General features: G+C 45.5%; 1 long non-coding RNA gene across 2 annotated transcripts in view; it reads left to right on the forward strand.

The window, feature by feature from the left end:
• Positions 1-2,403, forward strand: part of LOC114617655 — a 6,971-nt gene extending 4,568 nt beyond the window's left edge. For both annotated transcript variants that reach the window (XR_003710832.1, XR_003710831.1), the window contains one exon: positions 2,283-2,403. This is a non-coding gene — a long non-coding RNA (uncharacterized LOC114617655). The remainder of the gene's footprint in view (positions 1-2,282) is intronic.
• Positions 2,404-26,467: the final 24,064 nt, after the last annotated feature.

The raw sequence follows: 26,467 nt of genomic DNA on the forward strand, positions 1-26,467 counted from the left end.
TCTCTCTCTCTCTCTCTCTCTCTCTCTCTCTCTCTCTCTCTCTCTCTCTCAGACAGGGTCTCTTTATGTAGCCCTGGAATGTGCTTTGAAGACAAGGCTGGCATTGAACTCACAGAGATCCATCCACCTATCTCTGTGCTCAAGTGCAGGATTGCAGACATGTATCACTGTTTGGCTTGTTTGGTTTTGAAACGACTCATGTAACCCAGGCCAGCCTCGAACTTGTTATACAATCAAGGCTGGCCTTGAACTCCTGTCTTCCTGTCTCCATGTAGCTCTTGAATGCTGCACCACCATTCTTGGCTCCTGAAGTTGAGTTTCTTACTGCTCTTGTAGCGTTTGAATGGAGATAGTTCCTTTAGACCTAAATTTTCAGGGAGTGGGGAGTGGCACAAATTTCCAATTGGCCATTTATAAAAAATAATAATAATAATATTGCCTGGTGCAGGGCTCAAGTGGCTGTGGGAGGGAAGGTGAGTGAGGAGGATGAGGATCATTTTGCAAGCATAAGAACCCCCATGCAGTCCTGCTGGGATGGCTACACTGTTTCCAGGAGAATAGAAACTTTACATGGCTACGGAGAGGCAGGCTTTCCAGACTGCTAAGTGCTGGGTGTCTGGCATCCATAGGCTGCCAGGGCAGGATACTGAGAGTGGAGCGGCTTCCTCTAGGGATGGGCAGGATTGTCTCTTGGTGCTGAGGCTGTTGCGTTCACTCAGTTTTTATGGGAGAAAAGAGACTTAGACACTTCAGGGGAGAGTGTCAGCAGTTTATTAAACAAGCTTCTGTGCTACTATGCTCTGGCTGGATGCAGAGAGTGCTGGAAAGTTTCTTTGGCCTGTAGTAGTCAGTTACAGGGTGAGGGAACCCACAGAACTGGAGCAGAGAGGGACTTTAGCTAGAGTCCGGGCCCCCATGCTGAGCTGAGGAAATTAAAGGTGGCTCAGTGTGAACAACATTTTTTTACTTCAAGTTTCTTAGTAGCTACATTATAAGAAGAGAAAAGAAAAAGGAGGTTAAAATGAATTATAGTATTTTAATTTCCCTAATGAATTTTTAAAAAAATCATTGCAAAATAAACAACACCAAATATAGACATACTGAACTATGTTAGCCTAATTCATAATAATTTACATGGTTTGTTTTTTATTTAAATATTTGAATTTGTAATGATGTCGTATCTCAATTTGAACTAGCTGCATGCAAAATGACCACATGTGGCTTCTAGCTTGGACATTGCCGTTTACACTAAGGTTTCAACTAAGGACAGTCATGCATACCCGTGGCATGTGTGGCAACATCTAAAGACATTTTTGTTACCCTGGAGTGGGTTCTACTGGCAGCTAGTGGGTAGAGGCCAGGAATGTCGCCAAATGTCATTTACATAAGTCAATCTCCACAACATGGAGTGATATGTCCTGAGATACTGACAGCTCCCAGTTTGAAAAAGCACCACTTTAGACCAAGTTCTTCTTTTGCCTGGTGCTATGGTTGCGGTAAGTGTTACCGAAATCTCTTGTGTTAAAGATTTGGTCTGTAGCTTTTAGCACTGGTGGGAGGTGTTAAAATTGTTAAGAGATAGAACTACTGATACACTTAGGGGATCCCCTAGATTGCCCTACAAAGAAGCCAGATCAACAGATGCCTCAGTTCATTAAATGGCCATTAGAGTTTCATCTACAGGTGGTGACTACTGAGAATGATAGACAGGAAGTGGACAAGCAGCTCGGGGCGGGGCCTCCAAAAGCAGCAGTCGCAGAAATGTGCTTGGTCCACTCAATCTCCCAGCCAAGAAACCCCCAATCAGGAAGGCAGGTTTCTATTAGCCATGCTAAAAAGATAGGAGTAATGGCTATCCCTTTAAGGAGCTAATGTGCTTTCCTCCTCAGAATCTTTGCCCTCCGCGCAGGCACTCACAGCTGCAGGAAAAGCATAGCTCTTCTTTTCCCTGTTCCTACCTCTTTTCTAGGTGTGCTTTCTTCAACACGTTGGGTGACACTTTCTCTAAAGCTCCCCTGCGCACTGTGTGTCTGCTTGTCCACCATGTGGCTGATCTCCATGCCCGCTTAACCCAGACAGCACGGCTTCCTCTCTTCCTTATCTCTGTCCTTCCTCCTCCAGGCAGCTGCTGAGATTTACAGCTTGTCTGCTTTGGAATTTTTCTGTTAAACTCTAATAAAATTGTCCTTGGACTTTGAAAAAAAAAATGGCATAGCACAGAGCCTTCTGTTCACACAGGTCTCAAAGCAGATTGTCAAAGGTTACTTTCTCCTCCCTTGCAGCCTGGGCACCTTGATGTGAGCAGCCATCATGCTTATCTTCAGCATAGACCCAACCAGCAAATCATGGATTAAAGGCTCCAAAACAGTGAATCTAAATAAACCTTTTTTCTTTATAATTGGATTGTCCGAGGTGTTTGTTACAGTACTGGAAAGCTGCTGAAAGCATCTTCCCGTGTCGAGAAACAAGGCACCAAGAGTCAGGAAACAGCAGGATAGGTGTTGACACATAAGTCTCCTGAGCTGAGCATGGGGTATCAGAGGGGAGCATCCTGTCATAAGAATGTGTTTCTTGCTCATTTAGGAGAGGGCCCCAAATAGTTTTCTAAATGTCCTAATAAATGTTATTATTCTCTGTCAATAGAAAGTACCTTGCAATAAGAGGAAGTGATATCTTAAGTTGATGAGGACCAAGAGTGATGCTTTTCTCCTCTGTCTCCTCAGAGGGTCTTCTCCCCTACCCCATTGTTGTGGAATGAGAAATTTCTGTAGAAAGTAGTAGGGAAATGAGTGATGGACCCATGAATGAATGAATTCCAGAAGGTAGCTGGAGGTGCCAGTCAGTGTTTCTTCTTGCTTCGTTGTTCAATCACCTAGCTTTGGGCAGATGCTCTTGACTGACTCTTGTAGCTCCCCATTTCTCTTGTCTTCTCCCTGAGTCCCATTCTGCTTCCTGCATTTGTTTGTGGATGGATTGATTCTACACGGAGATTGTCTGGGCCATCTCCTCAGAAGCCTTCCTTTAGCCAAATCCCATGAATCTGGGTTTGGGTTGCACTATGAAAAGGTCCTTTCTGTGTCCCCTGGGACTTTCTAAGTCTGTGCCCTCTGGGCTGCTAAGGAAAGGCCCCCTTTTATGTTCCTGCTTATCTCCAGTTCTTTGGCTTATTCAGGGGCAGGCTTCCTCCCATGAATGGGCCTGTTGATTGGCAAACCACAGGCAGTCATCAGTCAGTTCATATTTTTCTGGAAGGCCATGGCTCGTCTTTGCACATCATCATGTGCTTTCTTGCTTGCTACCTCAGTCGGGGATAAGGAACCAGGCTCAACCCGTCTTGTCATTGGCGTGTGTTAAGATCAGAGCTGGAAAGGGAGCAGAAACAGTTGGACATTATGATTGAAAGAGAAGCTGGATAGCTTTCCCGATGGCTCAGACCCCAGCCCCATCTGTGTAATCATAGGTTAACTGTCCCAAGGTACATACATCTCAGGAGTGGAGAAACTGCTGGGAATTCTCAGCTGACCCACGAGTGTAGTTTTTCTGTTTTCTCTCCACAGACCGTCATTTTCTCACACTGTCAGTTTGAGGCTGAGATTTTTCTTACGTGACATGCTGTGTGTCAGCTCTTTGGATTTCTGGAGAACAGTCTCAGCCCTTGACAGGGGAAACCATGGAGTCATAAACCAAGAACTAAGGGACTGTCTAGGGGAGAAGAGAACCCCTGTGTAGAGTTATACACAGCTGAACAGATCTCCACAATGTGTCCTCTAGCTGTGGGTGTAAAATAAACCCTTGGTTCCACTGGGCGCTAGATATGAGGCCATAGCCACAGCACTAGCATCAGAACCTTTGATAGTGGCCCAGCATATTCCCAGAGACATGGGCTGTGAAGGAAAGGCCCCCCCTTTATGAGGCCTTTCCCTCATAACGAATGTCTCTGTGAACAAGACAAGAGTCTTCTGTCTACCACCAACTATGGAGTAAACCCTCAGTGGGTGCAGGCAGCTTCTTTCCTCAGTGAACTAACAGTGGCTTTTAAAAAAAGATTTCCTTTCCTCCTCTCACTTTAAACCATATACCTCCAAAGAAGATGACACCCAGAATCCAGGGATCTATTTGAAAGCACAGCTAGGGCTTCTCCAGACTTCAGGACATGGCTGCTGAATATTGTTGAATGTTTTAGTCTTATGGATCTTCGGGGTGTGCGTGCATGCATGCGTGAGTGTGTGTGTGTTGCAGACGTAAGGCTGTTTGCTGATCACCTTCGCATACAGACAGCTCCTGAAGCTGACGTCAGTGCATGCTCCAGTGTAGTCTGGCCTTTTGCTGCAATCAGATGTCAGGACAGCATAGACTCTACAATGCAAAGGTCATAATTCATAGTGGTGGAGCGCTCTTCTTGTCTCTAGGATCCCGATTTTTGCAGTTGTATTTGCTAATCTGGCATACCCTTTAGATGATCTAAAAGTGACCATGGATGACCTGAGATGAAGTCTTTGAATGTTTCATGAGCCATTTTCTGAACATGATGGCTGGGATTTTTCCATGCTCCCACGATGGGTATGGAAGAACCCTGTTCTGGCTTCTGAAGTGGACGTGGAGTTGCGACTGAAACACCCCAGGATAACACCGCTCATTTTATTTCTTGTTCACCCACAGTTTTGGCTGCCCTTTTGTCTGTATTTTAAAAGTCAATGCCACATTTTGGTGGAAGGTACTGTACCTGGGGAGAGTGGCATTTTTTTAGTGGAAACAAAGAAAACCTGGTATTCTGACTGTGGTTGCCTTTCTGTGCTTTTTTTCTGTTGTTGCTTAAGAAGCTGGGAGTGCAGACACCCTTAGAATGCCCATCTGGGTGCTTTAATGGCACACAAGTGGATCTTAAAGCCACCCGCCCTCCAGCTTGTCTATGTTTGAGGACTGTGAAGCCAAATAGAACTATAAAAACCATTTTGTGCAGTGACCCACCCGATGCTGCCACAGCCAGCCGGCATCCCCACCCCCTTCAGAGGAGTGTCTGCTGAGCCCTGACTGCCGGGCTCCTGCAAACCATCACGGCTCACTTATGCAGCATCTCCCCCCAAAGAAAACACACTCAAGACTCTGGGCCTGGCCTCTCTCTTCCATGGCAGCTTCCAGCCTCTGTTTGGCCTATCTTCTTCCTCAGGTCTCCACCCCAGCCTGCTGGTGTGGGCAGCAGGGGAGGGTGGCGATACATGCTTGAGTCCCAGTGGGGAAGGCTGGGAAGCGGCAGAATCTTCCCTGTCACCTTACCCAGTTTTTCTCCTCTCTTGCCTTCTTGGCATTTATCTCGTTCCCTAACAGATTTCCACACTGAGAGTTTAATTCAGGCCAAGAGAGCAGCCCTGAAAGGGGGGTGAGGTAGGGGTCACAACATATGCTAATGAGGCTGAGGCTCTCCCAGGAAGGCCTGTCCACTTCTCCCCACTCTGCCTAGAGACTCAGAGGGGCCTGCCCTTTCCTTATCTCCACCCCATTGGGAAAGCAGTCTGTTTGCCTTGCTCATTCAACGGGTACACCTTTGTCACGAAACCAGAAGAGTCCAGATGTCAGATACTTGCCAACTTTCCTGGGGCTTAACTGGACTCCAGTGCCCCCCAGAGGAGAATTAAGTGGAAAATACCATCTAATGCAAAGGACTTATATCTATTCAAACTGGCAAGTTTATAATCATTTTTTTTATAGTTATAATAAGCCTTTAAGGGCAGATATCTCCCCTCTAAGCTATCAGTATCTAATTCCCTAACAATAACCCTGAGATGTGACCTGCCATGTTCCACTGGTCTGCTCTTGCTCCATTTTTATTGGGGCTCCAAGAGTCACAGGTACATAAAGCCACACTGTGGGAACAACAGACTGATGGCAAAGCCCCCAGGAGGGAGCCTCTGCCTGTGGCCCGGGGTGGAGAGATCTTGAGGGGCACCAGGGAGAAGTTTCCTGCTCACTGGCCTCCAGGCTTTCCTTGAGTGAACCTGAAGAGGAAAAAGAATAGAAAACAGGGAACTTAATGGTGTGGAAACTGAAAGTGTTGAAGTCTCTTGCCAGCCTAAAGTCAAGAATCCCAAGACAATTAACTTTTACTGTGGGTGCTACCTACACAGAGACAGTGTTACCTTTATATATATATATATTATATATGTTTCAAAGAAGCATGTTAAAATGTCCGTACATCATGCTTACAGGCAATGTATATATAACTTCTAGTATATTCCTTCATATTCCAGTATATATCCTCTATTCCTTTCTCATTTACAAACCTGTAGTTTTCTAGGACTCTCCCAAGGACACACACACACTCATTTACCTAAACGACATGCCTTTACTTTCTTGTACAACCTCAGTGCCCATGCCTTGCCTTATTGGATTGCAACCCTATCGAAGGCATCTGCAGAGGCCTTCTGTAATCTCATGATCTATAAGTGGGGGAAGGAGATAAAAAGGAATCCCTCTGAACAACGTAATTCCAGAAGCTCCCCCAACACTATGGACTGCTATTGCTGGGCACTTAAGCAACATGCTCCCTTGTGAAGCCCCCACCCACGCTTGGGTGTGTCTTATCTGTCCCTAGATGACTCTTTCCTTAACCCCTGTCCCTAAACCCATGTTAACATTCTTTTTTTTTTTTTTTCCTGAATAAACTCCAACTCTGCTTTGTACTATCTCATGCTGAAATTCTCTGTGCAAAGTTAAGGGTTCCTACTGTACCAGGTGGAAGTGTACAAGAAGACCCTGGCTGCTGCAGGTCGAGCCATATCCCTGGCTCTCCTCTGCTGATGACAGGGACCTCTGACTTCTTGGTTGGCAACAAATAAATATACTGAAGAGTTCCCAGGGCTGTAAAGGATGAACTGTTGCCATGAATCCACATGGCAGAGACTTGCGCATGAGGAAAAGTAATTCCTTTACTTACCTCTCTAGCTCCTGACTAGACGCCTTTCTCTCCTCAGGTTGGGCCTTCAGCTGTTTCAGGGTCTCATTGTCTCTCTCACTGTCAACTTTAGATCATAGCCCCTTGGCCACTCTTCCCACCCCCATTTATATCTTCTTTACTTTTCTTGGTAATTCCCTTTAGCCCCTCTGGTTCCCTCAGCAATCTCTTTCTGTTCTCCAGGGGGCCAGTGGGAGGCTTCAGGGGAGAAGAACAAACAAGGGGTCACTCCCTAAGAGTCTGGATATCTCTTTACCCCTGGGCCAAGGGCTATCCTCCAGTCTTTTATGTGGGAAAGTTCTCACCTTCTTTATTCCTAGTAAAGACTCCGTGCAAAGAACCACCTTTCCCTGTGTGATTAGAAAAGAGCCTCTGTCTTGGGCTAAGTTATGGCCCTGAAATGCATATGCTAAAGGTCTGACCCCCACTTCCACGTCGTAGAATGGCTGCATATGAAGATAGACCATTTGAATGGGAAGTTGAATTAAAATGATCATTTGAGTGGACACTCATCTAACATGCATTTACAGGAAGACAGTAGGATTCTGACACACACAGGGAGACCAGCTACAAGCTAAAGAGAGCCTCAGAAGCAAGCCAGGCCTTAGACAAGAACTGCGAGGACATAGCTGCCTGCTGCTTAGGCTGCCCTCTCTGTGGTGTTTGTTATGCAGCCCTGGCCAATGGGTCCACTCTCAAATGGAGTGCACGCCATATGACACCCACAAGACTCCTAAATAAATACCCTTATTTAACACTGGCAAGCCTAAAAACAGACCTTCCAGTTATCATTACACGTTTATTTAATGACTCACTCATTCAACTGTCTGTCCTGCAAACTAGATAAACACTAAGGATGTCTTGTCCAGATGACTGATGGCTTTCTCACATAGCAAAAACATGGTACCTGTGTAGCAACACCCTCAGATACAAAAATCTAAATGACTACCATCTGGGATGGTCTTGTCTTTGGATCTAGGTGCCCTTCTGATCACAACAGCCTCAATTCCAGGAGTTCCTTCCCTTGTTATGAATTGGAAGGAACCAGAAATTTGACCTGTCTTCTCCAAGGCCTTCAACGGCTCACCCATCTATGCCAGGTGATGGCAGATCCATAGGGAACTCACTTCCTTCTGCCTGGATATCTTCTCATGGCAAAATATGGAGGATTTAATTTCCACTCTTAACATTTTGGTAGGTTTTTGTTGTTGTTGTTGTTGTTTTGTTTTTCTTTTCTACTTTGTTTTTCCTTGAGTACCTTCTTGCTACATCATAACACAACAGAAGAAGAGAAAAGTAGCTAAACGCATCCTTTGTATGCAGAAGCCCATTTCTGAGACATCAAACCCATTCTCTTCATATTAGCATTGAGCTACTCATGAGTTAGAACTGTCTTAAAATGACTTAAAACACCTCTGGAAGACCTCACTTCTTAATATAGTTACCATGGCAGTTGATTTCCACAGACACGATCAAAGAGATGTTCATACCGTGGCCATGACTAATTTTGCTAATGGCTTGTGGTGAGAAAGTAGAGATGATCTAAAAATATAATATAGTGTCTGTTTTCACAGAGGACCTTCTCAACAGCATGAAGACTCCACCGTAGAGTGGTCCAAGTCAGCACAGTACAAATGAATGCCTTGTAGAACACAGCTAAGTACAGGATATCTAACCAGGGCAGCCTGCTCCTGCCAGAACCTCCTGAAGTAAGAGATACTTGGAGATGGTGCAAACACAAACACCATTAACCTTAATACACGAAAATGGACAAAGCCCATTTAGTCCATCTAGTTTATGCCTTTGTCGATGGAACCTTTTGTCTTATGTCCACACTGGTGTGCAAGAAGAGATAACCAGCTCCACCTATGGGCACCCCGCTCCCTTCCAGGTGCACCCAAGGCAACATAGCCCATTGTTAGTTACCACTTCTTATTTCTTGCCATCCTCCCTAGGAATGCACAAGCCATAATTACAGTGAAGAATTTGGTAATTAATCATGTGAAGCCTATATCTGAAGCTTCTTCTTTCTTGTGAGAACCCCATGTTATGTAACACAGCTTCCCTTTTAGTTCAATTAGTTTAACTTCTGAGGAAAATACTCTCCCGCTGGATTGTGAGTATTCTTTGTGTCCCTGAAGAGCACACATTTGATGCCCCTGGCTTCCCACCTTGCGTATTTGCCCTTTTATGATTGTTATTGATCATCTAATTGTTCTTGCTTGTCTCAGAATGCCCAACCTCCCTTTAACCTGTCAAGTGCAAACTATGTTACCCAAAATACTTGGTTCCCATTTAGTTCCTAACTCCATCAACAGACAAAATCTGAGATTCTGGACTTCTTTAAGTAGAGCTAGAGATTTCTACACTGCTTGCTGCATTACCATGCCAAAGCAAGAATCTATACAAAGTTTTCAACCTATAGAGCCAGGCTTCTTTGATATAGAAATCTGAGCACCCATGCCTAGTTCCTGTAATATTTTTATCCTCTAGACAGACAAGTCAAATAAGATACAGCTGGTCCAAAGTTTGTAAGCAGTAAGCAAAACAGTCTTATGTTTCTTCCACCTTCTGAGGACCCAGCACCATTCCACCCTTATCCTTCTAAAGCTATTCACTTTATAGTCAATTTAGATTTTGTTTTTTGGGTACACTTTCAAATTCTCCTCACACTACCTTTTGCCTTTGCATGGAAAAGTCAACATATAATTGGAGAATTGTGCTTCAGGACTCTACTGAAGTCATATTTATTTCTCTGGGACCCCAGTTATACAAAATGACCCGAGTACAGGGAATCCTATCCTTAGTGTTCACAGTGCTGAGGCTGAAAACCTCTGGTCTCTACAGCAGTGCTAATTCCAGGTCATTCTCTAGTTTAAAAACCAAATGACCACATATATTTCATCTTGCTGATGGGGACTGATTCTTATAGTCATGGTCTGCCTGTGAACCATTATGAAGTGCAATGAGGAAATGAAGACAGAATAGTTATCTGGTATTGTTTCTGGCTAAGACTTGGTCTTCTTGGTTGTAGAAATATAAATTAGCCCCGTGACTGGGGGAATTAGTATAAATCTCAAAAAATGAAAAATAGAACAACCAAATGTGTTGGCTACTCTGGTGCTGAGTATGACCTAGAGGGATCGAACTATTACATGGAGTATACTCTTGTACAGCCATCTTTCTCAGGGTACTAGTCACAATAGCCAAGTTATAGACTTAGCCTAATACCTATCAGTGGTTAAAGGAAATTTGGAGTATATACACAACAGATCTCTATTCAGTCTGAATATAAGAATGAAATTGTATCATCTGTAGAAAGGGGGGTGGGCATAAAGATCACTGTATAAAATGAAATTCATTAGACTCAGAAAGTCAAATGCTACATGTCTTTTTCCCCTCCTCGTATGAAGAACATAGATGTGAAAAGACATGAACTAAGAGGGGGGACTATTTTAATGACTTTTGTACTACAGCTGCAAACGTGACAGAAATAACTTCCTGGGAGGATGATTTGTTGACCCGTGGTATCTCAAGTGTTGCCCCATGATAACCGGGAAGACATGGAGGGACTCAGCCTACAGTGGTAGAAGAACTCTGCAGGGTTCATTCATATAGAGATGGGCTTGGAAGCAGAGGGGGTGGGACCTGAACCAGAAATTCGTATAACCTTCAAATCTCTACTGCTGGGGTCTACTTCTGCCAGCACTCCACTTCTTATGGGCTCCACAGCCTTCCAAACCATAGCAGGGATGATTTGAATAGAGGAAGATGGCTTGTGAGATAGAGGAGAGGAGACAAGAGGCTTAGTGAAGATGTAAATCTGATTTGAGTACATTGTAAACGTATGGTGACCTTGTAATAAAATCCATTATTTGTATGAACAGTCTATTCTAATTTTAAGGTCTTTAACAATTTGGTCTTGTCACATCGTGAAGGGTGACTCTGAGGAATAAGGCAGTGTTGCTGAGACAATAAGTGAGTGCGCTGTGAGCGTGGTGGCCTTCATCTTAGCTCTGGCTTCCACGGAGGCTTGCTGAGTAAGCTTTGTTTCCCTCTTAGGGTGGAATGATAGGACCTTCAGGTCTTTGCTAGCTTAACCAGAATTTATTCTAGGACAGGCTCACTTGTGAATGAGCTTGGAGAATTACTAAATCATAAGAAAGTAGGAAGGAGAAACCACCACAGCTCTGTCCTTCCACCGCCGGCTGCGGGCGTGCCCACCCCTAGCATGTGCTTGCCGTGTGACCCACTTCCTTTCCTCTGCATGGGCTGCAAAGCTAGCTGTTGGGAAATGAGGAGGTCTGGCAGGCAGCAAGGCCAGCCAGGGGTGAGGCTCTGGGTGTGTGAAGATGAGCTGGCAAAGGCAGTTCTTTGGCATTCGTTCTCAAAATGAAGGCTGGGGATGAGCGGTGACTCAGTCGGTACTCTGCACTCAGGGCCTCCACATTTGCACACCCAACCAACCATGGATTGAAAATAACAAAAAAATGCTCTGTCTACTAAACATGCAGTTGTCTCTTGCCATCATTCATTAAGCAATGAAGAGGTGATCTGAAGCAAGTAAGTAGTCGTGCTAGGTCGTAGGAGGACACAACAGCACAAGCCTCCATGCTCGTGCACCTAATGCATCTCTTGCCTCTGGGGCCAGAAGAGGGTGCTAGATTCCCTGGAACTGGCATTATAGCCGGTTATTAGCTGCCATGTGGGTATTGGGAATCCAACCAGAGTCCTCTGGAAGAGCAGCCAATACTCTTAATCACTGAGCCATCTTTCCAGCCCCTCAATTACTGAAGTTCCAATCAGCCAATCAGCCTTTGTAGAACGTTCAGTATAGGTGTGGCTGCTTTCTGGGAACTTTGGTTATTAGGGAAAACAGCACACCCTTTCCCTTTTCTTGTTTTTGTTTTTGTTTTGTCTTTATGGCATTTATACTGTCTTGGATGAGAGAAGGTCTCCCTGTGTTGCTCAGATTGGTCTACAGCTTGCACCCTGGCTCTCAGTTACCAGGATTATATGTGTCCATCACCATGTCCAGCTGTGTTGTGTTTAACACTTCTGGGTAGGTGGTGCTGGGAGCCTTGTAGGTAGCCTTGATAACATGTTGGAACTCAACAACTAAAGAAGACTAATGGGGCTAAGTTGGCATCAGGTCCCACAAAGCATACCATTGTGAACAACTACCTAGCCAAGGTATTTCCCCACCTAAAGAGGCCACACATGGGAGCACGTAACCATTTACCATTTAAGAGCTAATTTATGACCTGAAAAAAAGAAACAACAGTCTTATCTCACCTAGGCTAAAGTTAAGCCCAGAGTCTCACTATCTCCCTGTGTTAATTCTTCATAGGTTGAACTTCAACTTCAGCTTACTTTGTTGAAGTAAGCTGAAGAAAGACCTGCCAATGTGATCTGAGAAGCCATTGGCTTTGCTGTAGGCTGTAGCAAGCAAATCCCTGTGGTTAATTCCATCAGCCTGCAAATTTGCCTTTCCCTAGACTTGCTAAGTGCCTACCTGTGCCAGGATTGCTTTTGACAATGGATAGCACAAAGGCCTCTGGGAGTAGAACTGCTCAAGCTGCGTTTACAGACTCAAAACCAATCCCTCACAGATTGTAGGTTTCTGTTGGGTCACAACCTCACCCATGACCTAAGACGATGGGCTTGAGTCACAGCTGAGGAATATTTACAGGTAACAAACATGGCTAGAAAATGCCAACACTCCAATATGATAATACTGCTATCAACTTTCTTAAGTGCCTGAAATTCTCAGAACCACGGAAGTATATGGCTTCAGGTGCCCAGTGGAAGGTACCTGGCCTAGCCCTTCCATGGTAAACCAGGTAGGATTTGCTCATAATCATGCAGTTACTGCTGACCTGGGATTAGGAGTTCTGTCGACTTGTTGCCCAGTGCCCTCTTGGCCCACCACCCCTTAGTTCATTCTAAATTATTGCAGGTCCTCTGGCTGTGGGGCCTTTTAATTGGTACTATTTACAAGATACCCTCTAGAGAATAAGATTACACTTTTATTTTTCCCTTATTTACTTCCCACTCCTCCCTCATCCACAAAGCCCCGACGCCGACGCCTTCAGTCCCAGCCACTGAAACTCTGGCTGAAACCAGTCAGAAAGGCTTCCTGCCAAGTGACTTTTGGCCAGGCAGTGTGAGGAGCTGAGTGCAATGGAGAGCCTCCCTGGTTTTCTCATGCATGTTCCACATCAGCTTTGAGCTAATTTGATCCAGCTCAAAAATGTGCCCCAGTTATCCCACGAATGCTTAGAAGGACTGAATTGTCAGATTTGGAAAAGGCAATAGAGAATTCAGCCCAAGGCTCTCTAACTGCTTCAGAGGACTCTAGAAGCTTCCTTGGGAGGGAGCTGTCTGCCTTCCATTCAGCTTCTAAGCATAGGTGAGCTGGGAGTCTGAGCCAGACCCAGTTTGAGGTTTTGGACAGTTTGTTTATTTAACCACGGTTCCTTGTCAGAGCTCTTGTGTGTGGAGACTTTGAGGATGAGAACAATCATTGACAGTTGCAATTGTAAGCCAGAGCTTTAGGTCAAGGAAAGAGACAGTGATCACTTCGTGTGCAGGGTACACCTTGCTGGTGACAGGATAGGACTGGAAAATGGCTGTAGATGCTGTCCCCTGACTACTTGGCAGGGATGGCCTGGCCCTTCAAAGAACCTGTATTTTGGGCTTCACTGAAATTCCAGGCTGTGGAAGATGCTTACCCAGCAAAAGGAAGGGACAAAAATCAACACTTACTGAGTGACTTCTGTACCATGGCCACAGAAAAGGGCAGATTCTTCAATTTGAAGAGTTTCAAATGAAGTGGGTTTTTTTTTTCCTTCATTAAGCCCCATAGGGGGCTGAAGAAGTTCTACCAGGTTTCAAAAGGGGAAGTCGTGCCTTATAGGGCAGCTTGGCTCCTAAGAAGCAGGGCCACCTTTGTGCTAACACCCTTTACCTCCACCACATCTGCTCTTCCAGGCACCATTTTGCATCCCAATAGGAGTTTAATCTTTTTTTTTCCCAAAGACCCAGAAGTCTGCAGCTACACACAAAACACAAGGAGTTGAAACTGAGTTAAATTCAAAATGGAACTTGAGTTTCTCTGTTTGGAAAACTGCTGGGCCCCCTCCATGCCTGTTCTCCCAGAGACAGGGACGTAGTCTTTGTTAAGTATGGCTTCCGACCTCTCCCTGCTCAGCTTCTTGTGGTTCGCAGTTTGCAACCTTAGCCCTGTTTTTCTTTTTGCTTGAAGTGGAAAATACTATTCATCTTGTCGCTCAGCTGCTGGGTGGATCCTGGAGCAGCTGTCCCTCGGGGACATGGGTGAGACAGCGCTGTGCCTGCAAATGCCAGTGATGGGGAGATAATAAATGTGCCTCGGAGAGAGAAACCATCACGACATTAGGATGCCAACCTTCATCCGCGTCAGACATCTTCAATTGCCGTTGTCTTTCAAAGGACCCTGAGTCTCACAAGGCTGACAGTGGTTCCCAAGCAATTTCAGGTCTTCCTTTGTTTAATCACTGGCTGGAGATTTTCTCAAGGTGTGGACCCAGCTCAGCTTCTAGTTATGTAAATCTTCCTACTTAAAAACAAGGAGTCATTTTGAATAAACTAGGCTGATGTAAATGCTGAGACCCATGGGCCCATGGGGTGAGACTGCCAGGCTAAGTGTGGAATTGGTGCCAGCTCTTGCCAGGACCCCGAGGCACATCATTTAGGGTGTGTTCCAGCTGCTGTTTTTCATGGAGGAAATGGGGTGCATGCTGTCCTTTTGAATATTTGTGTTTTCAGCCTGAGGACCCAGCATCTGTATCTCTTGTTCTCAGAAGGGCAAAAGTTGGTGGTAGTGAAGTTGGTTGGTGACTTTGGCTTGATTGTGTAATCTGGATATTAAAATTTATTCTCAAGGCTTTTTTTTTTTAAATTTTGCCAGCTTTAGAGATAAATATAGTAACCATCCTTCAATGTCAAAACTAGCTTTTAAAAAAACATTTGAATCAAAATAATAAAGTGAAGAAACTGTTTCAACTGTTGTTTTTCTTTGATTGTGTTTGTTTGTTTGTTTGTTTTTTAAGGCACAAAATGATAAAGTAAAGCCACAGAACATTTGGTGCGTCCCTCATTGACTTCGAGGTTATTATGTATAGTTTTAAAGCCACAGAACATTTGGTACGTCCCTCATTGACTTCGAGGTTATTATGTATAGTTTTTGTTTGTTTGTTTGTTTGTTTTGTTTTGTTTTTTGAGACAGGGTTTCTCTGTATAGCCCGGGCTGTCCTGGAACTCACTCTGTAGACCAGGCTGGCCTCAAATTCAGAAATCTGCCTGTCTCTGTCTCCCAAGTGCTGGGATTAAAGATGTGTGCCACCACTGCCAGGCTATTTCTCTGTATCTTATTTTTAACTTTCACTTATTCTTAGAGGAAAGGTTTCATTCTACAGGTGGCCTGGGCTTGCTCTAGAGACCAGGCTGGTTTTGAACTCTTAGTGTTCTGTAGTCTCTGCTTCCCTGGTGCTGAGATTAACGTATGCCACCAAACCCAACTTCTGCATTACTTTTATTTATTCATTTTTATATTACTTTTAAAGAAGAGCTAAATGCTCTCCTTTTCCAAGCATCTAAATCTGAATATTTAATTATTATTTTTTTAATTGTTAGCAAACATGAAGCAAAGGCCAACAAACTCTTTGAGCAGAGGATCATTGTCATTTGAATGCTAGGGCATTATGGGCATGTCCCCTGGCATTCTCCCTTGGGATGCACCGGTGGAGAGGCTGAGGGAAGCCACTTTAGACTTCGATCCTCACTGCCTAACATTTATACTTCTGGGTGTGTTCCTACAATGGGGCTTCTAAGGAGCATCCTGGGGCAGACAGAGCAGACTGCCTTCCACGAGGGATAGATGTTAGTTGAGACTGTTGCTATTCATGGACCACTCCTGGTGGTCTCCCCTTCTCCGTAGTTGTAGCAAGCTCAAGCATCTCAACAAAACAAAGGATCCAGGGATGAAACATGCTTTTCTGGTGCGCTCCACACCTGGGAAGGGTTTTCTTTGTTTGTTTTAGAAGAGATTGACTCACTGTTCTCCGGTGTTGTGATCTATGCTCCCTCTGTCTTTGATTTCTTCCTCTCTGGGAGAGCCATTTTAGATCACAGGATGGAGACTGTGGAAAAGAACATGCTGGAGCATCGGGAATAGGCCTGGAACTCTGGGGACAACATTCTTCATGCTCTCTTAAGAGCTTAGAGGTTTGGAACTGGTGGCAACTGGTCGTTTTCAGTGTTTGGTAAACAGCCAGTATCCGGAGCCCTGGGAACAGCCTCGCTTAGCTCTTTGTTTAAGTTTTGGGATGGAGGCTCTGAGAAGTTGGTGCAGGGGAGAGAGATTAGCAAGCACTGCTCGTTCACAGCTGGGCAGCCAAGTGGACAGCCCTGAAAGACCTAAGCTGACAGGAGAGAAAGAGGCCCCTGACCAGTCTTGGACCAATAGCTTTCAGAGAAGGACACTCCCTCACCCCAACCCCCAACTGCTCTGCATCTGCCTGGCCTCTGGCCAAAGATCTGTGCACACTGCAGCGTTGGTATGCTTTGGGTGAGGCTCGTGGCCATAGCAACAGGATGGGAGAGACCCAGTTCCTGGGAGTAAGGACTGTGGCCAAGATACAGATTGGGCAGGCAAGGGGTAAGGGAGGGGAAGTCAAGGTTGGTTTTGCCTGAAGAATGGAGCCCTTTATTGTTGTGGACAGAGCCATTTCAGTCAGGGGCTACTAATGGTCCATCTCAAGCGCCTCCTTTCTCCAAGTAGGTGTGGCTCAGGCTGAGAGTTTGTTAAACTCTGGTGAATGTAATCAACCCACTGACCTGCTGACTTTTTTTTTTAGAGAGAATTAAACACCGATCTACTTACTGGTGATACACAACCACATTTAAATTTGCATGCACTTAATTCTTCCATAAAGGTGAATTTTTGCTTTAGGAAAAGGAGATGCTCTGTGCACGTGTGGCCTGTGATTGGAGGAGTCCTGGGCTCACCGTCGAGGAGCTGAGTTCTAATCCTGACTCGACTCTTCCCATCTCCCAGTGTGACTTCTTTGTGCCCTAATTTTTTTTTATCTATAAAATGAAGGCATTTTGGTGATGAGGTTAAAAAAAAAAAAAAAAAAAAAAAAAGGAGGACTGGCTCCAGCTCTGAGTCTACAGACCACGGAGTAAAGGAAGAAGGGCCATTTCTATTGTTGAGTCTTCTGCGTTTCTGGCTTATATTTCTTTGAAGCCAGCAGGTATAGCTGACAAAAAGGAAAGCCAACAGACTTCCTTTTTAACTTTCGATCTCTTTAAATTCTTTATTTCTCTTAGAGCAGTTTCAAGCTCCCATACAGCTGAAAAGGGGAATGCACAGAGATTTCCCACACAACCCTCATGCATCCCCTCCCCCATTATAGCCATCCTAACTGGAGTGGTCATTTTGTTACAACTGATAAATACATCGTCAGACCGTGATCACACAAAGGCCGTCATTTACAGCAGGGCTCTGTCTTGGTGTTATTCCGTTTATGGGTTTACAGAGAATGAATTAAGCTACGAGTCTACCAGGGCTTAGTGCTAAGATTACTTGCAATGTAAGCATAAGGCTCTGAGTTCAAATCCCTAGCACCTACATAAAAAGCTGGATGTGGCCACATACTTATCTAGAGCCCCAGTGTGGTGAGGAAGTGAAGAAAGGATTTCTGGTGCTTGCTGGCCATCAGCCTAGCTCCAGGTACAGGGAGAGGACCTATCTCAAAGGAATAAGGCAGAGGATGATAGAGTGCTGGGTACGAAACAGTATCTCCGGGCTTCTACACATGAGTGTAGGAACACACAGTAATTCACAGACATGCACATACAGCACACACACACACCATATAAAATGAAAAGAAAAAAGATACTTATCCATCACCATTAGGCTGCAGTCTGCCCCTCCTCCGCTTCTCCTAAGCCTCTGGCAATAAGGGATCTTTCCTGTCTCCATGGTTTTGCCTTTCCCAGAACATCATGCAGTTGGAATCACAGTGTGTGGCCTTTACACAGATAACTTTCTATTTTGTTTTTACTGTTTGCTTGTGTTGATACAAGGTCTCAAGGACCTGGAGCTCACAGGCAGTGGTGGCGCAAGCCTTTAATCCCAGCACTTGGGAGGCAGAGGCAGGGAGATTTCTGAGTTTGAGGACCTGGAGCTCACTTTGTAGCCCAGGTTGCCCTTGAACACAGCAATCCTCCTGCTTCAGCCTCACAAGTGCTGGGATCCAAGCATGATCAGACACACCCAGTTCACACAGTGTTCTTTTCCCTTCTGCCTACCACCCCCCCCCACCTCCTTCCTTGTCTCTTTTGCAAGTGTCACCTGGCATCACAACTCTCTGGTGGCCTTGTTTTGGTGACAATTGTAACAACTTCCTCATCTCATGTCACTTTTTATCTGCTTATTCCCCCAAATGTCCCAGGACTCCTTAAGGCCAATCACCCCCCACCCCCATCCCACCCCCTCTCCCTGGATTATTTTCCTTTTCACAACTGGTCTCTCACAGAAATCTGCTAGGCCCTACATCTTCTGCCTCAGTGACTAGCATCACCACAGGTCCAATGGTTATTTATTATTTGAGTTGTTTTTTTTTTTCTCTCATCCCAACTGTGCAAAAAGAATCAGGCAGGAAATTTAAAAAGAAACAGAAAAATCAAGAAAATGACCCATACTTGCCTGATTCAAGGGTCTTGGGTGGGATCTGGGCATTTGTTCTTTTTAGTTTGCTGGACAGTCTACTGTGCAGTCGGTCACTTGGAAGGTCACTGTTAAAGGAGAATCAATGTCCTGTTATGGGTTGTAGGACATCCTCGGCTGTGACAGTGGAGGTTATGCTCTTGTATGCTGATGCCCTTGCCCTGTTGAGGCATGGCTTTAGCTGTGACATCACTCCCTGAAGATGGTCCTGGGAGCCCCAATTCCTGGTATTTAGGATTTTGTGCTATCCTCTCCCCTTAAGCCTGGGCTGTACCTAATGACTCAGACCTAACCAGGAGCATGTGTCAGCTGATGGGAGGGTACTTCCACGATTTTAGGTCCTGTTTCTCCTGCTGCCCCTTCCCCAGCCCATGCAGAGTTCCTGCTCTGGAGGACAACAGCTAACAGGGATGGATGGTTCAGTGATGGGGAAGTGAGGTGGTGATGTCCTGAAGCCTGCTGACTTCCGGGTGAGTGAGCTGGAATTCGTGAACTGTCCCCTCTGGCCCCAAACCTATGCAGACTGCAGCCTTTGTCAGAGGTCTCCAGCTAAACCTCATCTAGATTCCTGACTCACAGAAGCCAGAAGATGGAGAAAGGCTTTTCATTTTGAAGCATTCCGTTTTGGGGGTTTGTTATAGTTTAAGTCTGTAATGTGCCCCCTCCCCTGCCATGCCCGTTCCCTGCTCCCTCCCCAGGCTCCTATGTTGAACACTTGGCCCACAGCTGTTGGAGGAAGCTGGAGAACCTTTGAAAACTAAGAGCAAGCTGGGGGATGGGGCAAGAGGGATCGGCCTGGAGAATTGCAGCTCAGTCCTGTCTTAGGCCTGCCCACCTCTGTGCTCCGTCCAAGATTACCAGTTACCTTGAGCCCCTGCCATGCCTTCCTTGTGGAGATGGACTGTCTTCTGAAGATGAGCCAAAATAAACCTCTCCTCCTTTAAGGTGCCTCTTTAAGGTCGGATACTTTGTCACAGCCACAAGAAAAGTAACTAAAGTCACAGCAAAAAAAATAACTTTGTACTACTTAAGGGAAAAAAAAAAGCCTACCTTCTTAAAAGGGAGCACCTTCCTCTTGGAAGGGACAGACTAAATGTGGAGTTTGAGCTGTGGTAAGGTCTGAGAGAACGTTCCTCGGGGTGGCTGCTATAGAGGCAGTACCCAAGTTGTTGGGGGCAAGGGAAGCGCAGGTAATCAAAAAATAGCACCTTGTTGGCTAGGCCATTGCTTCTCCGAAGTGGATTTGTATAGAGGTCCCAGGAGACCCTTGTTAATATGTTGATAACATCAAGCCGGAGCCTGTGGAGGTTGTGGGTGAGTATTCTGCAAGCTTCTGGTTGGTGTTACCGTCGTTTCTGTGGGGACCGCGTGTAAGGGGCTGAGGAGTTAAACTGTATTTTTGTTTCTTTCTGTAAGTGTGCCCCTTTAAATGTCCGCAGGAACTCTGAGGGTGAGGCCTCCCGAGGGCATCGGTTGCCTTTGGGGAGTTTAGGAAGTGAAGCAGCGCCCTCTTGAGGACACACGGCGGAGGTGCTGGGGAGGAGGTGCACCAAAGGTCTGCTGAATCAAGCCAGGTAGCCATTTACTAAGCTAAAGGATCAGCTGGTTTTCTTAAATTGGCCTCACCGTAGAAGGACACGAATCTTAAAAAAAAAAAAAAAAAAAAAAAAAAAAAAAGCTTTAGAAAATCTTTGCGAGCTTTTTGTTGTTGTTGGTGGTGGTGGTGAGTTTTTTCTCCATTTCTTACAAATCAGTAGAATGTGTTTATTGTCATATAAATATAACTTCCCCCTAAACTAAGTTTCTACCTTAGCAAGATGCGATTGGTCTGAGCACTGTGCTCCTGGGAGTATGCCCTTCCTCGCTTGCTGGGAACTACCTGTATATCCCATCCCCCCCACTCCGAGATTCTATCTCTTCCCTGCATCTTCATCTGCCCTGGCTTCTCTGTCTTGACTTTCCTCATAGCCTAGCAGAACTCTCTTGCCTTTGATCTCCGCTATGGATGGTCCAAGGTCTGGCATGTTGAATGCAGCACCCCAGACTTCCAACGATACCACTCTGGAGAGACTGTCCTCTTTCATAGACCTGTCCTCCTGGAGATAGAGATTCGATTGCACCGACCATTTTGGTTCAGTTCCATCTTCCTGACTAGACACCAACCCTGACTGGACTACCTCTCGGCTCTATTCCTTTCAAGACCTTGTCCCTTCTGGAGAGGATGTTCTCTGCCTTCTGGCTCAGTTCCACCTCCTCAGACCACACCCTATTTGCTAGGCTCTGCTGCCTTAGCTAGACCACTCCCTCCCGGATATACCTCTGCGTCCTGGGCAGTCCTGGTTAGACTCCTCCCTCCGGGATAGCTACACAGGCTGACACAGCTAACCCCCACCTCTGGTTTTCTTCCCTACAGCTTCCTGGTGGAGGAGTTTGGCTGAGGAAAGGATTCAAAAAAAACGATTCCTCAGGGTCATGTTTTCCAGCCGTTTATAGGTCTCCTTGAGTGCAACAGTTCTCACACTCAGGAGTTTCTCTAAAGAGGCTGATGGCAAGTGTTCTCAGAGTCCATCCTGATGACATAGATTTCGGCCCACCACCCCAGCTCTGCAGAATAAGTGTCTCCAGAGAGAAGTTTGGGAATCTGCCCTGCTACACTGTTCGCCATTCCATTTACAGGCAGGCTTGAAAAGTGCAGCTGTGGCTAGCCTAGGACTCAGCCCAGACCCCCTGTGGCCATTAGGGATATCTCCAGTCCAGTCTCCCGTCAGCACCCAGCTAACTGCTGCCTCTTTTCTCACTTAGAAGATTGAGGCCATCTGTTGTGAGCTTCCTGCATTTCCCGCCCCCACCCTCGACATTCTCCACATTTCCCAGTCGGCCTCCTTCTCCTTTCTTAGAAAATAAACATCTTCCCATGGCTGGATTGCGACCCTCCTTGACCGTCTCCTCTGGAACGATGACCTTCTTGATTCTTTCTCTGTACATTTTGGTCTTTTTCTCGCCAGTGGATTTTTCTTTTTCTTCTTCTTTCAATTGATTTTTTTTTTTTTTGGATTGGACCTTATGTCTTTTCTTTCCTAAATCACAAAACATCTCTCAGTAACTTGGCATCTCCCTCAAGCTGCCAGCTCGCCTCCCACTTCCTACTTGAGCACACCTCATCTCTCTGTGGGCCTCAGCCTAGCACTTCCCTTTTCTAATCTCACAGGGTATCCAGGTCAATGCTGTGCAAAACCTCTGCCAAGAACCTAGTTCAGTGCCCTGAGCCACTAAGTCCAACTTACAAAGCTGAAGACTAGGTTCCAGGTTTGCCCTCAGACTAGATACCACATGAGTTTTGCTTTCTCAGACATTGCTGCTCAGATCCAAGGCTACATCCTTAGAGGCTCCTTATGAGCACAGGGCACTTACTTATCTGTGTATCTGTCACCTTTCCACTGCTATCACAAAACACCCGAGCTGATGAATTTACAACAAGCAGAAGTTTATGTTGGTCCATGGTTTCAGTCCATCATCACTTGATCTTGCTGAACTTGAGCATGTGGCTGACGAAGCTGCTGGTCTCCTAGTGACTAGGAAGCCAAAACTAAACTAAACTAAACCAAACCAACCAACCAACCAACCGGTCACCCAAAACCTAATATCTTCACTCGATAACTTAACTGCCTACCAGGTTCCACCTCTTAAAGATTTCAGCACTTCCGAGTATTACCTCGAGATGGGGACCAAGCCTCCTTTTGGGTGACACCTAACTAAGCCACAGCAATGTGAAGAGCTAAAGGAAGCCCATGGAGAATGGATAAAGTGACTGTTGCACGTGGTCATGAGTGCTGCCAAGCTCTACAACAGAGTTTCGTTGTCCAGACTTTGTGTAAGAAGGACTACCAGGAACTAAGGGACATCGAGATGGATTCCGCTTGCAGACTGGGCCCTAACCTGGTGTCCTCTTTGTATCTACCAGCCTCATCAGGCAGTAAGTATGTATGTATGTATTTATTTATTTATTTTCTAGAGACTGAGTCTCACTGTGTAGTCTTGGTTAGTCTGGAGCTTGTAAACCAGCCTGGCCTTGAACTCACAGAGATCCTCCTGCCTCAGCCTCCCAAGTGCCAAGACTAAAGACATGTGCCAGCACACTTAGCTTAATGATCAGCAGTTCTTGAAGGGGAGATTGGCTCTCTGTGCTGCTTGCTCACCAGCCCTGAAGCTTGGCCTCCCCCCACCCCATTCTGCCTGACGGTGAGCATCTTTGAGACTTGTAGGACACAGAATAAGAAATGGACTAGGAAATCCACGTTCACAGAGACTCCTTGCTTATTCTGATCAGAATAGCAAATAAAAGCCAGGCTGGCCTGGGCCTTGATCTTTCCTGTGATGTCTCATGCTTTCTTCCAGATGAGCTTCTTTTATAGTTCTCTCACTGTGATCTATAGGGTCGGCTAAGAGAATTCTCTATGATAAAGACCCTTTAATTGAAATCAGATTCTTATTAATTCTCAATAAATAAGCACCTCAAAAGAATTATGGTTCTTCTGGTGCCCTCAGTATAACCTTATTTGGGAAAGGCAGCACAGAACTCTGGGATGCGCTCTTGCCCGTATCTCCCATCGATATGGGCATCTCTACGAGTTTAGACTCTGAGTTGCGTTCAGTGTACTTTATGGCTTGCTCTTTTTTGTGTCTGTGGTGACTTAGAGTCGAGTGGACAAATGCTAGGTGACACATTTCCTGGGGAGACTCAGGCAATATTTCTACTTACCCCAAATCAGTATCAAAAACAGAGCAAAGTAATGGTTATTACTCTAGAGCTCAGCTTGGTGAACCAATGAATTCATTAGGCTTACTTAGAGCAGAATAGGCGAGAGGTGACTCACAGGAGCAGGGGACAGCCCAAAAGAAGCTGCATCATCAAAAAGACAACTCCAGCCTAGGTGCAGACTTGTAAGAGCTAAATCTCTACAGCTCTTTCCATGATGTAAAGGCATTAACAGATCTGGACATCTTCTCCATGTAGTTCTCCTGCTTGGAGATTCTCCTCCCCTAGCAGTTGTTTATTGGAAGGGTCCTGTGTATCTTGTTGATTTCAGGAACTTCTTGAGACTTGTGAGCTGTTTATGATATCTTTACCTCCAAGCCCCTGTACCCTGCAAGAATTTTCCCTCTGGGATGGGATATTTAAATTTAGAGAAAATTGCTATACAAGATGTACAAATCTCATGATTTAGAATTCTGGGTAGGCAAGATGTACTTACATATGAGGTTAATGTACTCTTGGTGTGAAGATTCTTCCTAATGGCCAAACACCATCTCTTTTTGTCCAGGAAACATTGTCCATCATGCCCTCTGCTGGCTTTGTGCCAAGAGTCAGGAAACCCCCTGAGAACTTGTTAACCTTCACTCCGAGGTGTTAAGGGATCTACCAATCCAGATCTGCTTTTTTGTTTGTTTGTGTGTTTTTTGAGGCAGCCCTAGCTGTCTTGGAACTCTTGGCTTCAAACTCACAGAGATCTACCTGCGTCTGTTCCCTCATTACTGGAATTAAAGATTGAGCCCCCATCATTGGCTCTTGATTACAATGGATGTAGTGACATCATGCTAGCCCAAAGTTTATGCTTGTACAGAAGAAGGAACTGCATTTCTTGCTGTGTGGGGTCTCGCTGATTGCTGTTTCCAGGGCCTCTTTGAGGATAGTACATGGAAGACACATTTCTATCATAAAATGTGTCTGATCCCATTACTGATACCTCCAGGCCCCAAAACTCCACCAAGCCACATGACTCCAGTGGCAGGTGTGCTTCCCTTTGCTTTGAACTTTAAGGCTCCACAGAAACACTTTTTAGTGCCATCTAATGTATAGAAGGGGTCAGTGTTCCTGGGTGTGGGGTCTACTGCCACTAGAAACAAATAAAGTATACCAGTCATTGGACTTCCTAACTTGTGGTCGGGAAGGTGAGGTCTTTCATGCTCATACAAATACCTTCCATTTTCCCCAGAATGTACAATTGCTATTTATGTACTATGTTGACATACTGGGGTATTTCCAAGGGTTTCTATTTGATACTATGATAGGTCTTACATCATGGCCCATGGAACTGATGCTAAAGCTAACCAAACGCCTGAGTAAGCTTATTACAGTTGTGTGCACTTGGGATCTAAGATTGGTTTACCACGTGCTACTGAATGCAATAGCAACAATACGAGCAGGACTTTAGCCATGATTCTATCTAGTGCATGGTTCTGGGTGTTCACTCTTACATAGGGGGAGGGGTCATAGTGACACCTAAGAATGTCACTGACTGAAGCTGAGGACTGACTGAATCTTCTCCTTTTCTGGTGTCCTGAGCAAATGTCCAATCTTTACCTTCTGAGTGAGGATTATCGTTAACCTGTGTTCTTTAAAAGACGATCCATGGAAGCCTCACTCCCTAGGACCCATAAATGGGACTTTACTTGAAAACAGTTTTTGCAACTCTAAGTGAAGAGAAGGTCATCAGGGCGGATCCTGTTTCAGTTTGACTTGTGTCCTTGCAAAATGGTAACATATGGGCAGTTACCACGCAGGAAGCCATGACGGCTGCATGAGGCAAGTCCTGAGTGTGCATTCTACGGAGAACGGACGACATGGGCCAGTCTTCTTTCTAGGGCCAGGACACAAATGTACCATGACCTTTTTACCTAGGACTTTTGGATAAACATTCTTAGCATAGTCTAGAGCTTCTGGTTTCCAAATGAAACTTTACTGTCAAGGAGAAGCTAGGTTTCTTGTCTGACCCTGCCTTCAAAAAACCCCTCTTTGCTGGGAATCCTAAGGCCTTCCCAAGGCTTAACTGGCAGTTATATTTAAAGAATATGTTCCATGACTTCCGGGTATTCTGTTAGGACTTTATTATCCAAACAGTACATCGTAAAAACTCAGGGCCCATTGGGAAGGCATTCATTTCCTTGGGTTATTTGCCAGTTTTTGATTTAGGAAAGTGAAGGGTGGAGGCTTTGGTAACTGTGGTGACGAGTTCAAGAAGTTGAATGCGCATGCGTAGAAACAGAGTGGGTGGGGAGGTGGATGGGTGTGAAGGATCTTGGGACAGGGAAAAAGGCGTGTGTTTCTCTACAGGTCCCACGGGGTCATGGATCTGGTCGAGGAGGAGAAGGCCACAAACATGACGTGTGGCATCCAAGCCCTTCTGGTTTTAGAAGTAAAAGGAAGGTGAAAGGATGAAGGGAGAATTTTTCTGCCCCACCCCCCACTCCCAACTAATCAGAATACTCTGAACATCTCTGGGCAACATGGAAATTCACTCTTTCCGAAGCAGCCTGAGGTCTCCTAAGGTAGATTTACACCCACATGCAAACACACATGACCATACATGTGCACACACATCAGTGTTTGCAGGGATATTCATACAAGTGGGGTTGTGAAGAGGATAGAAAGTTTTAGAATTCTTAAAGCTCTAGGCTGTTACATGAATTAAAGTCAATGTGCTGATACACAAGGTCTGAAAAAGACCGTATTTCATTGTCTTATTTAAGACCTTCCTTCTTCCTTTTTCTCTCCCCTCCCCCCTCCATTTCCCTTCTCCTCACTTCCCCCCTCTCCCTCTGTCCCTCCCTCTGTCCCTCCCTCTCTCTCCCTCTATCCCTCCCTCTCTCTGTCCCTCTGTCTCCCTCCCTTTATTCCTTTCTTCTTTCCATCCTGTTCCTTCCTTTTCGAGCAGGTCTCACTGGCCTGATTCTCCAGATTTCAC

The sequence above is a fragment of the Grammomys surdaster genome, unplaced genomic scaffold, assembly GCF_004785775.1.
Source record: "Grammomys surdaster isolate TR1022 unplaced genomic scaffold, NIH_TR_1.0 137, whole genome shotgun sequence".
Lineage (NCBI taxonomy): Eukaryota > Metazoa > Chordata > Mammalia > Rodentia > Muridae > Grammomys > Grammomys surdaster.